At 38.6% G+C, this 16,350-nt stretch overlaps 1 long non-coding RNA gene across 1 annotated transcript; it reads left to right on the top strand.

Annotated features, from left to right (window-relative positions):
• The first annotated feature begins 451 nt into the window (after positions 1-451).
• On the top strand, positions 452-14,453 carry LOC122147699. Its single transcript, XR_006161747.1, has 2 exons — positions 452-5,254; positions 5,521-14,453. It is a non-coding gene; the product is annotated as an uncharacterized LOC122147699 (long non-coding RNA).
• The last annotated feature ends 1,897 nt before the right edge of the window (positions 14,454-16,350 follow it).

The following is a 16,350-nucleotide window of genomic DNA, read 5'->3' on the forward strand; positions in this document are numbered from 1 at the left end:
AATACAAAGTAGTCAATAGCTTGGGTTCAGTAATATTTGTAATTTTTTGGGAAAAAAAAAAATTCTTATGATCACCAAGGCTGCATTTGCTGCAGTGTAATCAGAAGTTACAGTAGAAGTTACTTTCATATTCTAGTTTGAGTAGAAAGTTCAAAAAATAGCATTGCGTTAAAATTGAAAATTTTCATTAACATTGTGTCATTTTAATTCAAACTGTAGTGTTCATCTTACATTTCTACCTGATCTAACTATTAAAAAATACTTTTGTTGATGTCAGTGTTTTTCAGTAATAATGTATTAATCATAATATTTATTAATAATAATATTTTTCATTTTGAAAAGAGTAGCTAATTGGCTAAATTTGATGTTGAGCAAATTTTCAACTATTTGACAAAACATTTTTATATAATTTTGAAGCACTCATGAAGAACTGTGTAGTTATGTCAGCTTAATGGCTTTTCTATTCATGCATTATAAACTGCAACCCATTTAATTATTATTATTATTTTTTTTTTTTGTATCATGAGTGTGATACACGTAATCTTTTTATTTTGCTCATTTTATTAAACTCTTAATACCTAAACCTTCAGCCATAATGTGCAGATCCTTTCTACATAAAAAAAAAAAAAATCAGTCTTCCTTTACTCCTAATTAAACTTAGAAATGATGAATCCTAAGGGTTTTCAAACTGTCCACAGTTTTATATTAATTACCTAAGTACCCAATTATTCAGAATCACTTTGAATATGCCTTTTTATTAAATGCATTTTTTTTCTTCACATTCCCCAAATGCATGTTTGATGTATGCAACACAAGGAAATGTCTTGGTTGCATTTAATTATATAGAATCATGTTATTTTTGGAATATATTACACATTGAGCCAAACTGTCCAATATACTGCATCTTAAAAAAAAATAAAAAATTTTAGCCATCAGATGATACAATTTATGATTACAATCGAGCAATTTTTTTTGGTAAAGAAAATAAGGATCTTAGGGTAACAGCATTAAACCTGAACAGATACATTTACTAGTAGTGGGGATTTTGATTTATCATAGTAACTCTATTCTTTTGATTCTTTTCACCAGGTTTGCTTAATATTTAATTTACATTGAATTGCATTGTTTTTATACATAGTTATATTAAATATCGTATATATTATAGTTAATATAGTTATGGAAAAAGTTTGTAGCATCATCACTTCTAATTCATTACTTTCTAACACTTACAGCCCAATAATGATGAAGAGTTTACTCTTCTGGCTTGCTTTAATATTGGGGTTGATGGATGGAGTTTAGTCATCAGTTTTAATGAAGAAACAATTCTCAGATGATGTACAAAATCTAATGTTTGTATTTACAGTCAAGTAGATATGTCATGCTTAAAAGCACACTTTATATGATAGCAGCATTTTCTGGAGCGAGAATGAAGTACTGTATGTCACCTCTGATCCCCGAACAATGGAGGCTTGAAATAGATTTTGCTGTTTCTATTAATGCCTGTGCTACTGCCGGACCTGTCATCATCTTACACCAGTTAAAAAGACAGATCACACTTAAAGAAAAATACAAACAAATATCCTGTCTGACTATACATTAACTTTATTTTTGCTCTCCTGTAATAGGATTCTAAGAACAACATAATGCATGGATGTGTATAATAGGTTCAGCGCAGAAAGTTTGAACAAGATTGAGTGAGATGTTATCTTCACTGTAGATCTTATTGGCTGGAGATTTCATGAACCCTCCCTCACAGCCTCTGCTGGAGTTCTGGAGCAAAAGGCTGCCCCCCAATGGTGCAGATTTTCACTGACACACACACACACACACACACACACACACACACACACACACACACACACACACACACACACACTGTACACACTGAAACAGACAGCTCTACATTGCTTAGTATCTGATTCTAATACCCCTTCCAGGGTTTATGTATAATCTGAAAATGTAGTCTTTGATGTTGCTTTACTTCCCATCTTACCATTAATTTCTTTTTTTTTCATATCTCTGCGGCAATACAACTGCGATAACGTGTCTTTTTTGAGTGCGCCTTTAGTCGGCCAGGAGGGTCTGTGTGCTGCATAATGTCAGCCTTGAAGCACAAATCCAAAGAATATCAGAGAACGGAGAGGGTCCAGAACACAGAGGTTTGTAGTTCTCTGCACCTCTCCTTGCTAATCAGTGCCAAAGGAAAAGAGCTGTGACAAACAAACGGCTTTTTCAGCTCACATTCACAAATGTTCGTTTACTCTCTCTTCTATTATGAAAGCTCTCGAAGCTTCACGGACATGCTGCCTCACTTTTGTGCTGACATTCTAAAATAGGTTTAACTTAATCAAAATTCTTTGTGCCTGCCTCATCAGCGTAATATCATTTGGCTTTTTGCATTTGGTAGTTGTAAAACTATGCAAGGCTCTAAAGTATATGCTCTCAGGGCAAAGAATACTTATGATATGATCATCTTAGTCTTACATGGTCTCCTATATTGATCTATTTCCTTTTTAAACTGAAAATTCAAGCAGGGCATATTAAAGTTTTTTTTTATTATTATTATTATTTATTTATTTTTGAAAACAGCAAGTAGACTTCAAATAAGTCAGCCATGAGCATGATTTGCAACTTGCTCGTCAGTGGTGAATGTTATAAGGGGGAGGGGCATTCTGAGAGAGAGCATTTGATTGGACAAAAATATGTGTAGTGCAGGATGAGTCATCAATATTCTTGCTTTTCACTAGAAGAAAAAAAGATTTAGGATTACGCTAACTTTGTAGACTCAAAGCTAACACATACAGACTAAAAGCCACAAAACTCTCATTTTAATTTTATGGGGTCTTGATATACAACATAATTACTCAAGTTGACAGCACATTGTGAGTATTATTGTAGTCACGTATTATACTGTAAGTATCACTAAATCAAGGGTTTATGTAGATCCTAAAGCAGTACCTCTTCCCTCACTCAAAATCCTCATTAGAACTTCAACCACAATGTTTGTTACGCAAGGTATGAAGCACTATAATTATACTGCTTTGCTAATGGCATTATATTTTACTTCTCTGGAGACACGTCTGCTAAACATAGCTGAAGTCATGATCTTACAGTGAGCACTTAGCAGTCTCTACAGCAGGAATGACTGGATTCAGTGTTTGAAATACTCTACAATTTTGCCGGGGTGGGCTCATAAACAGTGTATGGATTGCCACGAGAAAAAAAATGCCATATCCTCTTGAAGAAAAAAAAAATAATCACAATTGTCTGGTTGTTCCAAAAGCCCACACAGTGAACAAGTGCTTATCTCATTCAATATTTTTACAAGCAAACAATATAAAAAACTGTGACGGATTTCAAGAGCTGAGATTTTACCTTGAATATCCAATGTAATAAGCAGACATGGTATATACATGCACACAATTACACAAGCACACTAAATACCTGGAAAATCATAGTATATTTGCTTTATTTCCCAGAGTCCTTTGCAAGGCTGCAGGGAGTAGCTGTGCCTTTACTTGACCTGTTCTTCAATCTCCTGACAGCTGTCAATCTGTTCAACTCTTTTGTCACATTGAGTTGTCTTGAATGCATGTGTGCATGAACAGCTTTTTTTTTCAATGCATTTTCTGTTTGCATTACCCACCATGCAGCAAATATGCTTTAATATGCTTTGCTAGGTCTTTAGCGTGCATGTGTAATTGTGTGCACGTATATATATGCATGTCCGCGTGTCTGCTCGCTATAGGCTCTAGGCAGCAGCCGGCGCAGTCAAAGGCGGTCTAATATTAGCACCTAACTGATGGCTTGCTGTATCTGGACGAAAGAGGGTGATAAATGAGGATAGCAGTGGTGGGGCCATGGAGCCGAGGGGGAAATTTAAAAGGGATAGCATCTCGTTTTACAGCCGAAAAGCCTACATGCATGTCCCATCTGCATCATAAAGTATATAATGCTCAATCTACATGTGACACCTAGAGATTAGCCAGAGACTACGAGATCATGAAGCAAGTGAAAGAAAGAGAGGAAGAGGGCAGTATGGTGCTGGTTTGCTTTCCCGCCGCTCCGGTCGCTGATTTGATCCCATGCAATGTTGTCCGTCGCTAGCTTCCCTACTTGCTCGGCTTGTCCCTCCCCCATCGGCTCTGGATCCTCTCCCCCCTCGCTCTGCCCAAGCCTGGGGGAGCCAGTGGAGATTAAATGTAGCCTCTATGAGCCAAGCACATCATGTAGCTGTGTTTCTAGGGCCTCTCACTCTCTGTCTTTTTCCCTCACTTTCATTCTCTTTTTAAAGGATAGTGTTTATGATGCTGGGCATGTGATAGAGAAATTCCAGAATGTCAATGTCACTGGAAATACCAAATGTAGGGATATTTTACAAGTAAAAAAAAAAAAAAAAAAAAAAAAAAAAAAAAAAAAAATCAAAGAGCATAAAAATCTATGCCTTTTTCGACACTATTTCTCTTTCTCCACCAACATCCTCCCCCCTTTGAGTTGATACTGAGGAGAAGTGGGCCTCTGGCTTTAAATGATTGCAGCTGTGCGAGCAAATTAATGGATGATATTTCTCTGTTTTCCCCCCTTTCTACAACTTTTTTCAACATGGATTTATAAAGAGGGAAAGAGGGACCAGGGGTGTCACGCTTCTACGTTTTCCCCTCCTCTTTCCAATTTTGCATATATCTCAGTCTGCTCAACTCAGAGAGAGAGGAAGAGTGTGCATTTGTGTGTCCTAAGAGAGAGAGAGAGCAAGAGCGAGAGAGTTGACGAGGGAGGGAGAAAATGAAATGTAAGACAGATACGGAGAGTGAAAGAGAAGAAGGGGGTGTGGAGAGAGCAAGCTAGCGAGTGTAGAGAGCCAGTAACGTGGTGCATTGATGCATTTGCTGCGTCTCAGACGTGCTCTTTCGGCAGGACATAGCCCAGGGTTTTTTTGGCTGCGGCAGGCTGCCGGTTTTCCAACATCGAATCGAGCCAGACCTGGAATAGGGATATACGTGTGAACGGAGTTGCTGCAGCTGAGCAGCACTGGACGAGTGAGGTGAAGTGAATGAGTGAGAGTCCTGTGCTGTGTGTGTGTGTTCACCCCCTCCTCTCCTGAGATCCAGCAGACTGGCATGATTTGCTGGTGGTGTGGCCCTGGCTGCTGCTCGGACTGTCTCTCATCCTCAGTGCCATCACACCACCCTTCGGCTTTTTCTCATCGGCACACTCTCCACCTCTGCCGGTTTTGTCGGCAAGCTGTAATATGGACGTACGGACCTTTGCTTTAATATTACCATCCATCCATCTCCTCTCTTGTCCACCTCTCCTCTCTTTCATTCTTCCTCTTTCGTTTCATGCGAACAGCCTTCCAGTCAACATGACTGTATGGATCTGCATGATTTTGTCAGCAGTTGTTTTTTTTTGTTTTTTTTATTTTTTTGATCTGCATGATTTTGTCAGCAGGGCTAGCAACAAAAGTTGAAATCTGAGATTTCTCTCTCTTTCTTTCTCTCACCCACTTTCTTTGTCAAGCAGGCTGCAAGAGAACGGTGATCGGCTTCATACTCATCCTCATCCTCGCACCAGGGTGAGTTTAAAACCATTTTCTGCTTCTCCCCACCCACAGCTGTAGCATCTGTTAGTGTCTTCATTACCTTTGTCTGAAGCTGCTTGTATTGGGCTTGCCAGTTAGCAGTAAGCTAAATTTTCTTGTATTATCTTGTATTAACACTTCATGGTTTAGGCAATGTTACAGTTCAGTGGTTTAGACTAGTACGTCGGGGACGCAAGTAGTAAGTTGCAGCGACTAGACGGAGAGCTTTTTATGACTAGCGTTAAATGCTTGTCAAGAGAGCTTAGCGAGACAAGAGCTGGTGAAGAGTTTACCTGGAGCCAGGGGCATTTTTTCAAAGTGCCGTATTGTTCGGTGTTAGAGACTGAGTGTTGGGGAAAGAGAGTGAGAGAGAGAGAGCTTGTGGGGAGAGGGAGAGATGGGTCAGTGTTGTGTCTAGCTGAAGGTTGCACTTGTTGTGTCACAGACAGACAGACAAACAAGTGTCGGGGGTTTGGGGGGATGCACAAAAGCTGCGAGTAGATGGGCCTTTTATAGCCATACAATTTTTCAATTTTTGTTACTGTGGGACACATCAGTATGCTCGAATTTTGTCACAGGTTGGCAGTAAGTCTGCAAATGTGCCTCTCACAATCCCTGAGACCCTAACTTGTGACGTTTTCCTGTTATGTGCACGGGTTAGGTTCTTGGGAGCTGAGAGGGGTGCTCTGTCATCAGCCCGTCGGCGTCGGAAACAAAGACATTTTAGTCAACAGTGAAGCACCAATGTGAAAGGAGAGCGGAAGCAGCTAGCCGTGTGTATAAAGGGACAGTGTGCATTGGAGGAGGGGGTGGGGGGCATTGAAGAAATGCCGGCATACAGGTCATGTGATGCACTAGTGGGTAGAATCAGCTGAGAATTCATTGTTAGAGGGATAAGGTTAGAAAGAGGAAATCTGATTCCTTTGTATTACTTGAGTTTAATTTCAAATGCTGCCAGGCCAGGGCTTGAAAACATGTTAAATGGATAAAATGAAAACTATGTCATCATTTAGTCACCCTTATATTGTTCTAAATCCGTATGATTTTTGAGTGGAACACAAAAGAGGATATTTTGAGAAATGTCTCTCCACACAGTGGAAGTCAATGGTAACCAAGGCTGTATCAACATTCTTCAAAATATCTTCTTTTGTGTTCCACAGAAGAAAATCATATAGGTCTGGAACGATATGAGGATCTGTAAATGATGATTGAACTTTTGGGTGAACTATCCAACCAATTTCAATAACCTATTCAATTCCACATCTCTTTTCATTTGAGAGCAGCACAAAGTACTATGGAGAGCATCATGCTAAAGGCTCGGTACACTTGTGTTTGACCTCAGAGAGCCCTCAACTGCTCACTTTGTAGATGTGAACATCATCTTTTTAATGTGTGCTGAGTCATATGTGACTTTGTGTGTGTGTTAAGTTCCTCATGCTATGTAATGTGGCTTCAGCATGTAGCATGGCTACTGTGGTATGCAAGCGCTGACAGGGCCTTACTTTTTTGGTTGTTGGCTAACCTAGATGTATATCCCTTAAGGCACTGGACCTTAAAGATTTGCAACTGGAAGACCACCAGAGACCCCTACTACCAATTAATTCAATTTGGTGAGAAGCATTGTGTTATGAGCGCAAATGTCGAGAGATGGGGTTGTCTAGAGTTCACCCACGCTCTTTCATGGTTCGTTCCATTTCCGTAGTGTATTGGTGGTGTTGGTACTGCTGTGTAAAATGACATTGCGGCAACATTTCAACAAAGGAATGATGAAAAACAAGGCCAAAGAGTATTTATTGCAGTCTCTACACAAACACCTTTATAGTCTAAGACCTTTTTATTGGCATTTAGAGAGACAGTGAAAGGCTGCTTAATGAGATAACAGCTTGCCTACAGTTCATGGACGGTGCATTGCTGCATTTAAGGCATCAGCCGCTGCATCGTACATATAATGCATGGTGCCATCACGCCCACATCCCTGTCTGTCTTTCTCTCTCTACCCACCATCACACCCACAGGCTGTCTCTCTTCCTCTCTCTATCTATCTGTACCCACTGTCGCATTCAAAGAAAACTCTCTTCATCACAAACCTTGTCACTACTATTGCAGACATCGAACGCTTTGGGGTATGAGGTGTGATATGTTATACCTTGTCTTGGTACATGTCCAGGTAGCCATGCTCTTGCTCTCTAAGAGGACTTGTCTGGTACATTCTGTTTAGATTGCTTTCTGAATTTCCGATGGAAAACATCAAGCTTGCGCACACATTTCTTAGGCTTTCCAAATGAAAATGAAAGACTTGCAGTAGCGGGTCCCCTTTATGGCTTGGCATGGCTTAATATTGCTTTACCCCTGTCTCTGCAGTGCTGTGCTCTGGAGTCTAGGCTGCAGCTCTATTGTTCACTCCTGTCTTTCTGTGCTCACGTTGCACTCCACTGGCACTAGGACAGCCTCCCCGGGCCTGGCCCACTTTTAAGGTGGACCGGTAAACATGGAGGAAGCCATACAATCGCGTTTAAGGCGGACTGCCACAGGTTTACTGGCTTGGAACAAAGGCTGCTGCAGTGAGGAAGGTTGTGCAGGTGAAGTGTTAGACAGCGCCAGGGTGGGTGACGCCCATGGCTAAGCAGCACCGGGCCGTCTCTTCCAGAACCATCCAGTCGGGTCCATTTCATCCGCTAAGGCTACATATCATCGTCCCACCGTAAGAGTGTCCGTAGACATCCTTCTGAAACGCTAAAGCACCTCAGGTCTAAAATTAGTCTAAATTAGTCTAAACTGTCTAAAAAGGCAGCCCTTTTGATGGAAAGAGATTATTACTTAGTATTGAACTGTGGAGGTTAAAAGTTGGGTATGTGAAGTCAGTTGGTATAGTGACTGTAGCTTCTAAAACCACCCAACAACGATGACTCTGATTGGATTTTCATGAAAAAGAGTCCGGATGATGGTGACCACATGCTAGTGTGATTGTTTATTGCAGTTTTTTTTTATCACGGCAAGATGGTGTGGAAAGCACATTGTCTGTCAGAAGCAACAATATTTTCCATACCCACAGGTGGTGTTGCTGTTGCTCAGTATTTGGTTGACATAAATGGAAGGAGCGACTGATCCAAATTCTATCCTGAGACCTAAAATAATGATTCTACAGTGCTCGTTAATGTAATAGAGGTTGTGGCTGAATGGCTGCCTACTGAGCAGTCACATGGAGAAGGTATGTACAGTACTTGTTCATGCTCTCCATCGTTCTATTGGACTCTCTGGAGTCAGTGGGCAGACTGAATGTACATGTATAGTCAGTAGTGAAGGACGCATTTCAGCGATTCTTAAGTAAGCACGCAATAGATGATCATGTGTGTGTCTGTCATACCTTCATCCACATGCGACATTCCTGAATACTTTCCCCCTTGGGACAAGGGCAGGCTACAGCTAGCGCACTGATGCTAAAGAGCACAGCTGTGTGTGTAGAGAGAGAGAGTAATCATAGTAATAATATATCAGCCAGTCTGAATAACTGACCAGTATTTGACCATTTTGACATTATCTGCATCAGCTTTCTGATCACCAGAAGTGGTACATTTACAATTAGTCATTTAGCAGATTATTTTATCTGTGTCAGTTCCAAAATCAACCAATAGCCCTATCAATAACATTTTCTATTTCAGTTATTTTATTGAATATTTGTTAGATACTGTGTACGTATTGTATGTCTTATTAAACATCAAGATGTTTTATGCATATATCAGCATTAAATTGGCTACCCCTCTAGGTATCAATACTGGTCCAAATTGTTTGACCACTAGTGTACCTGTATGATGGAGAATGCCTGCATCTACACAGGTCCATAGTAGCGGCACAGGCTCAGCTGCTTACTTCCTTCATAATGACCATCGAGAGTTTGCTATTTGCATGGCCATCTGCGCAGACAGGCAGGCAGGCTGGCTCCTCGGACCTCAGTACAGGTTAGAGCAGCTTAAGGATTACCGGCACAGGCATAGAAAGATTAATCAGCTCACAGGCCGAACCTAATTAAGCCAGCGGGGAAATGTCACCAGTGTATATCAACAAGCCTTCTCTTTCTCTCGGCCCTGCCCAGCTCAGGAATGCACGGATAGGCCTGTCCTCTTATCCTCTGTCCCGGACCATCCGTGGAGCTCACCGAGCAGAACAGTATTCCTTTCACTGCACTCAGGTCAGTTGGTTCATATGAAGACGGCCTGGAAATCCCCTGGGTTACAGTGGGAATGTGCTGTTGGGTCGGACCTGTTCTGGCTCATCTCATCCCGCCTTACTGAACTCAGTAGCTGCTGTGGCTAATGGTGTGAGATTACCTGTGTAACATTCGTATTCATTAACTTTTAGCTAGTAACTGAGTAAACTTTTTGAATAACTGATTAAACTAAAAGAGATACAGGAAAGATCTGAAAAATGACTGGGACACAGAATTTGCTTTAGGAGCCTGGGTGAGCCATGAATATTAATTAGGTGATGTAACATTCCAGCCATATTAGGATTACTGCTTTCCAATTGCACTTCTGCTCAACTGCCGAGGTCGTTGTATGTGTCTGTCTGCAACAAAACATAAAATGACAAGCTCTTAAAATTTGATTATTACTCTAAAAGTGGATGGGGACAAATCTAGAAATTTCAAAAAATGTAAGAACATTAAACTGTAGCAGCTGTACTTAAGGTTGCCAAAATTATGCAGTTGATTTGTTGATCTGAACTGAAACTGTTTGAGTAATGTTATTAGTGGAATGCCCTATCATAACTATATAGTGATTATCATTGACATAATCATTAAAACACTAGCATTGAAAGGTCTGGGGTCAGTAAGATTTTTAAAATAATATTTCTTTAAATGAAATAAGTTTTTTATTGCTCACTAAAGCTGCATTTATTTGAATGAAAATACAGTAAAACATTAATATTGTGACATTTAAAATAACTATTTTCTATTTTAATATATTTTAAAATGTAATTTATTCCTGTGATGCAAAGCTGAATTTTCAGCAACCATTACTCCAGTCTTTAGTATCACATGATTATTCAGAATTATTCTCATATGCTGACTTGCTACTCAAGAAACATTTCTCATTATTATCAATGTTGAAAACAGTAAAAACATTTCTTTGAAATAGAAATCTTTTTTAACAATAAATTGTCACTACTTGTAAATTACTGTCACTTTTGATCAGTTAAATGCATCCTTGCTGAATAAAATTATTAAATTCTTGCAAAAACAAAAAAATCTTACCAACCCCAAACTTTTTAATGATGGCATACATTTAATATGAGTGTGTTGATAAATTGGGGTGAAATAAGCAAACTGTCATTTATTACCCTCATTCGTTTTTTTAAATTTTGCACTCAATCAGAATTTCTAAGCATGATAATCAATCTTCGCCTCTATGTACGTAATTCTCTCAGTAATCACGCTGGTGACTGATTAATTTGTCATTAATAAACATTGTCTCTTTTGGCTGTGGCCCTGTTTCCTCAGGAGCCAGGAATTGTGTCGCTGTGGTGACTGCTGTCAGTGCGATTTGCATGACAGTGGTTGACGTTTTTTTCTCAGCGATTTGCCAGGGGCAGCTAGTGGCCAGGTCTCAGAGTGCCGAGAAAAGCATGGTGGCAGTTCCGTCTCTCACTCTGTCATTATCAGCAGCACTGCATGTGTGTGTGTGTACTGCCATCAAATGAGCCACAAAGGAACATTCAAATCATGTTTCTCACACTTCCACAAGCACCTTGAGGAAATAATGGCCCCAGTGCTGTAAAGGGCAATGCTCATTGGTAACGGGTATTACTGATTGCCAGAGCTGTATCCTAAAGCCTCCCCAATTGTATAGCACATGACATACAAAGCCTTCATTCACACTGGAAGTCTATGCATATTATAAATGTGTTCAACTGTCAAACGTATTAATTCTTTGCTTGCAGTGCAATCATGCCCACGTATTATGATGTTTGGCACAGCATGAGACGCTTTTTGTTATTTTGTTGTTTCAGGACAAAGTTCAGTCTCTTATATCTCAATCTCATTTGATGTTGAATTACTTTGGCATCAGCTTCACATAACCTTATAGGATTGGAACTGCCGTGCTGCTATGGCCAGAATATTGATAACAGATGTTCAAATGGCTTATCAGATCATTGTTTGCATGCCAAAGTGATCTCTCGTTATTATCTGAGTTATTGTTATTATAAGCTATTGTTTTTGTTTGTGTACTTGTATTTGTATATTATTTCAGAGTTTATTAAAGATTAACACGGGGGACTTTCGATTTATTGATGCTATATTGAAGCCGTATTGTTTAATAAGTTTAGATATTTTTAAAATGCATTTTGTTTATATTATATTATATTATATTATATTATATTTACATATATTGCATTTTTCTATAGATGTTTGTGAAATTAAAACATAAAATCACCTTTCATTTATAAAAGGTCCATCATATAGTACCTTTTTTGACTTGATTCATTTATTGTAAAGAGCCATTTGAATTTGCCTGAGCATGTTCAATTTTATTTAAATTTAGTTTACTTTTTTTATTATTATTATTATTATAAACAAAAATGACATGCATATTTTCAGCTGCAGGATTGAGAGGGTGGCGTTGTTGAAATGGACAGCAGCACAGGGAGAGATGGTGGGTGCTGTGGAGGTAGACTGTCACTGTCTGTGTTTGTGACTATTGACTAACCTGAACAGAGAGACATAGGGCAGGCTGGGTGTGATCCATTGGCCTCAGACTGTCCTTCCTGTCCTCTGCTTAGAAAACATATCAGACATGCATCCAGAAATCCCTGCTTTGGATGGACAGCACATCTTCTCCTTTCCTCAACCTCCAGGACAACATAATACAAAGTGCTGGCTTGTCCTGATGTTAAGAAAAACTAATGCAACCAAAAAATACAGAGAGATAAAATAAAGCTTTTCAGTAAATGATCTCTAGAGGTTTGAACCTTAGACCGCCTTTTCAAACACTGCCCTTATGTCAAATTTAATATTTTAAATCAGCTTTAAAGAAAACCAGGGTCAGTTGTCATGCTTTTCACCTTTTTGTTTTTGAAAATCATTTTCTGTTTAGACACATACTAAGAAAACACTTTTGAACATCTCTTCTAATATTGCCCAGGAAAGCTCCAGCTCTTTGACATTAAGCAGGAAATGTTGACGCACTATACATATATTGGTGAGTTGCCATTAAACATCTTATTATTAGCATTTCAGTGAAATGTAAACACTAAAATGATTATTAAACAAGTCATGAAACAAAGAATTTAAAGGTTAAAGTATAAAAATATCATAACATTTTTATGGGTAATAAATATTGACAAATTAACAAATTCTGCAAGTGCATAACATTTAAAAATATGCCTAAATTTGTTTTAAAATTTTCAATTTATTTATTTATTCATTTCAATTTAAATCTGGAGCTATTATATAGCTAACACTTGGTTTTCACTTGTTGATCCAACAATATTACAATATGGTTATTGTATGAATTAAAATATGATTTTTTTTATTATAATGGCAAAAATTAAGAAAATAGTTGGAAAACAATTGTTGGCTAAAAAAAAACATTTTGGAAACCAAAATATCCTCCATGTAACAATTAGCTGGTATCCCCTTTTTGAATGGCTATATTCACAGTAATAATGTTCCAAAGAATTTTTACATTTTTTAAAGACATGAATCTCAGGTTTGCCATCAATGGTGGAGGTGTGTGTATGTGTTTGAGTGCAGTTGCAGGTCGGAGTGAAGATGTGTGTGAGGGAAATGGTGAGATGGCTCAGGGACTAAGCCTGCTCTTAGTCTGCCATCTCAGTCGGGAAAGCCTCTGCAGATTATCCTGGAGCTGACAGCAACCAAAATAGAATGAGCCTGATTCTCTCTTTTTTGTGTATGTGTGCATGCGCTGCCCTTTTTCTTAGTCTCTGTCTGTCAGTCTCTTTTTCTCCCACTCAGTTTCCCTCCTGCTGTCATGTTTTATTCGCACACTCTCAGAATCCTGTCCTCGCATGGCTTTTGGCCTACTTATTGTATTATCAAGTGTCAGTATTTTTGGGTAAGTGAACGTGTGAATGCTGTTGTGTTTGCATGTGAGCGACTGACCACACCCCATTGATTTGTAAAGAAATCAGCTCCAAACTCTAAATCCACGATTGGCGCGGCGTTCCTTCCAGGGCTCAGCACAATTTTTTTTCTGCCTAATGGTTTTAAAAGCATCCAGCAACTGTTTTTATGTAACTGTCGCCTCCATGATGTACCTTGTTTAGAATTTCTCAAATAGCAAGCAATCCCAAGGCTACGTATGTGTGAAAGCTGTTATTTTTTTCAGGCCACCATGAGCGATAGCTCCCTGTGTTTGTCAGTTTAAGACCTGGAGTGATAATAAGCCCTTTGTCTGTTTGTGTCTGTAATTTACAGTCCTTTTGTTTTTTAATATAATGTGCTTTTGTTTAATTGTTATGCAGTGAAACCTTGTACGTTTTCAGATAATATGTGAATCTAACAGCCTCCATGTCAGACACGGACTTCAGGTCACAGAGTTTAGGCTCTGTGAGTTCAAGAAAACACTTCAACAATGCCGTAGCAAATGGCTGTTACATTATCAGACCCCAAGGAGGCTTTTCTGTGTAAACCTGCTGACCCCGCGCAGGCACGACATGCCCATCTGACTGAAAAAAACCCCCGGAGGGCCTGGATGTGGAGGCCCAAATCTCGCTTTCTCTCACCTTCCTAAAACACTTCCAGTTGCTGGCTCTCCTCTCTCTGCCGTGGCTCTGACATCGGTGTTGAATCTCCTGACTTTGTCTTGATTGTATTAAATCTGCAAAACACAAATTAAAATCAATGTAAAAGAAATACTTCAGCTTTCTGTGGCTTCTTTGTTTTCTCAGCTTACAAGGATGAGTAAAGGCAGGTTAACGGGGACAGTGGGCCGAAAGCCATGGGGGAAGGGCTTTTTTCATGCAGGCTATAGCAATACTATCCATTTCAAATTTCCTGCTTCATAATCATCATCTCCTTTGAGGGTATTTAAAGAAGCATTGTAATACAGAACATGTTTGGATTTGAGAACATGTGTCAAGACAAATATTTTAGATGGTTAGAAGCATTATTCAACAAAAGTTGCAACCAATTTCAACCAAGTTTAAGATTTGAATAAGTTTATTTTATTTATTTATTTTAATTTTATTAATGATTAACTAAATGAAACATTTTTACAATAATTTATTTGAATATATGCAGAAAGAATATGTAAGAATTTGCAATTACAAAAGAAAATTGTCAATTTACAATAGTTATCAATAGCTTATTTTCTAAATGTAATCATGCTGATGGACCACATCCACAGAGGCTTTAAAATGCATTCAGACATTTAAAAACTGATGAATGTCTTTCTGTTTTGCAAAACATTTCACAAAAAGTTTGTTAGGTTGCTTGGACTCTTTCATCCCTCAATGTTCAGTATACCTAAGCAATTATGATTTTTAAGACAGCATATTTATTTAAGCGATAATGAGGATAATGGGCTGTTTTGCGTTTGTGCTGACTCGAGTTTTCAATCTTTGTTTTAGTTTAATGTGTTCTGTTTGTTTGTGGTCAATTCCAGGGCACTTTTGTTTTCTTTCAGCAGGGGTAATAAACCCATAATGCTGTCGGCCACATTGATTTAGTTTTAATATCCTCCGCTTCTCATTTTTCCTTGATGATGCTTTGATCCTCAGCAACTGGTTTGTTTTGTGAATACTGAAGAGCCCTGCGTATGTTAGCAGGAATCTACAGCACTCTGTATCTATTTCTAATTTTTTATCGCTTTTATTAGCCACTTTAATAGCAAGGATATTTTCAGTGTGTTGCTATAGAAACTATATAACAGTTATCTATATAACAGTAATCTGTGCAATTTTTCAACTGGGTTTTTTTAAGCATATTTGTGAGTGGAAGAATATACTTTATGTCAGTTTAGAGGAAAACGGTGGTCAACTAGTTTTTAAAAGTCTCAGATCTCTATAAACAAAGCTTGTCTGTCTGTAAAAGTTTCAGTACAACTTTAACTGTTTTTTCCCCCTTTTCTCTTCTGCAGTACATAACAAATCATCAAAGCCGGGATTAAAATTTCGTGAAGGAGCAGCTTTGACTCCTGGAAGACTTAAGCGTATTAGCTTTAAAACCAAGATGGGAGTTTCAAGTGATGTATGGCAGACTTCAAAGATGTTTTAATCTGTCAGTGGGCATGCTCTTGCACAGGCTATTTATATTAGGACACAGTGTTTCTTCTGCCTGCAATCAATGGCTGCCTGCTTCTTCGGCTAGACCCAGCCTTATGTTGATCTTAACCTGTTATTAAACAGCTGCACTTCCTCTAGATTGTTTCCTCTGGTTTCTTTTAGAGTCGTCTTTAGAGGCACGATGTGTACTGATTATGAATACTGACTTGTCATGTAAGTTTGATAAAGATTTTATGATTTAATGCTCACAACTGCACTTCTATTCATGCTCCCGAAATGTAGTTGGACACTTAAGTCACACTTAAAAAATGTAAATTTTATTTGCATAATATCAGTATATCAAACCAAGTGTCATTTATTTTACAGAAAAACAGCACAAACACTTTTTGAGCAAAACATTTCAGAAAAAGAGTTTTGTTGGGTTGTTTGGACACTTTCTGTTTAGTGTAACATAAGTAACGTTAGTGTAACATGTTTATTGTTTATTGGATGAATTACAGCTGTGTTTACTCTGATTGGACACATGTAGT

Source organism: Cyprinus carpio, chromosome A15 (genome assembly GCF_018340385.1).
Source record: "Cyprinus carpio isolate SPL01 chromosome A15, ASM1834038v1, whole genome shotgun sequence".
NCBI lineage: Eukaryota > Metazoa > Chordata > Actinopteri > Cypriniformes > Cyprinidae > Cyprinus > Cyprinus carpio.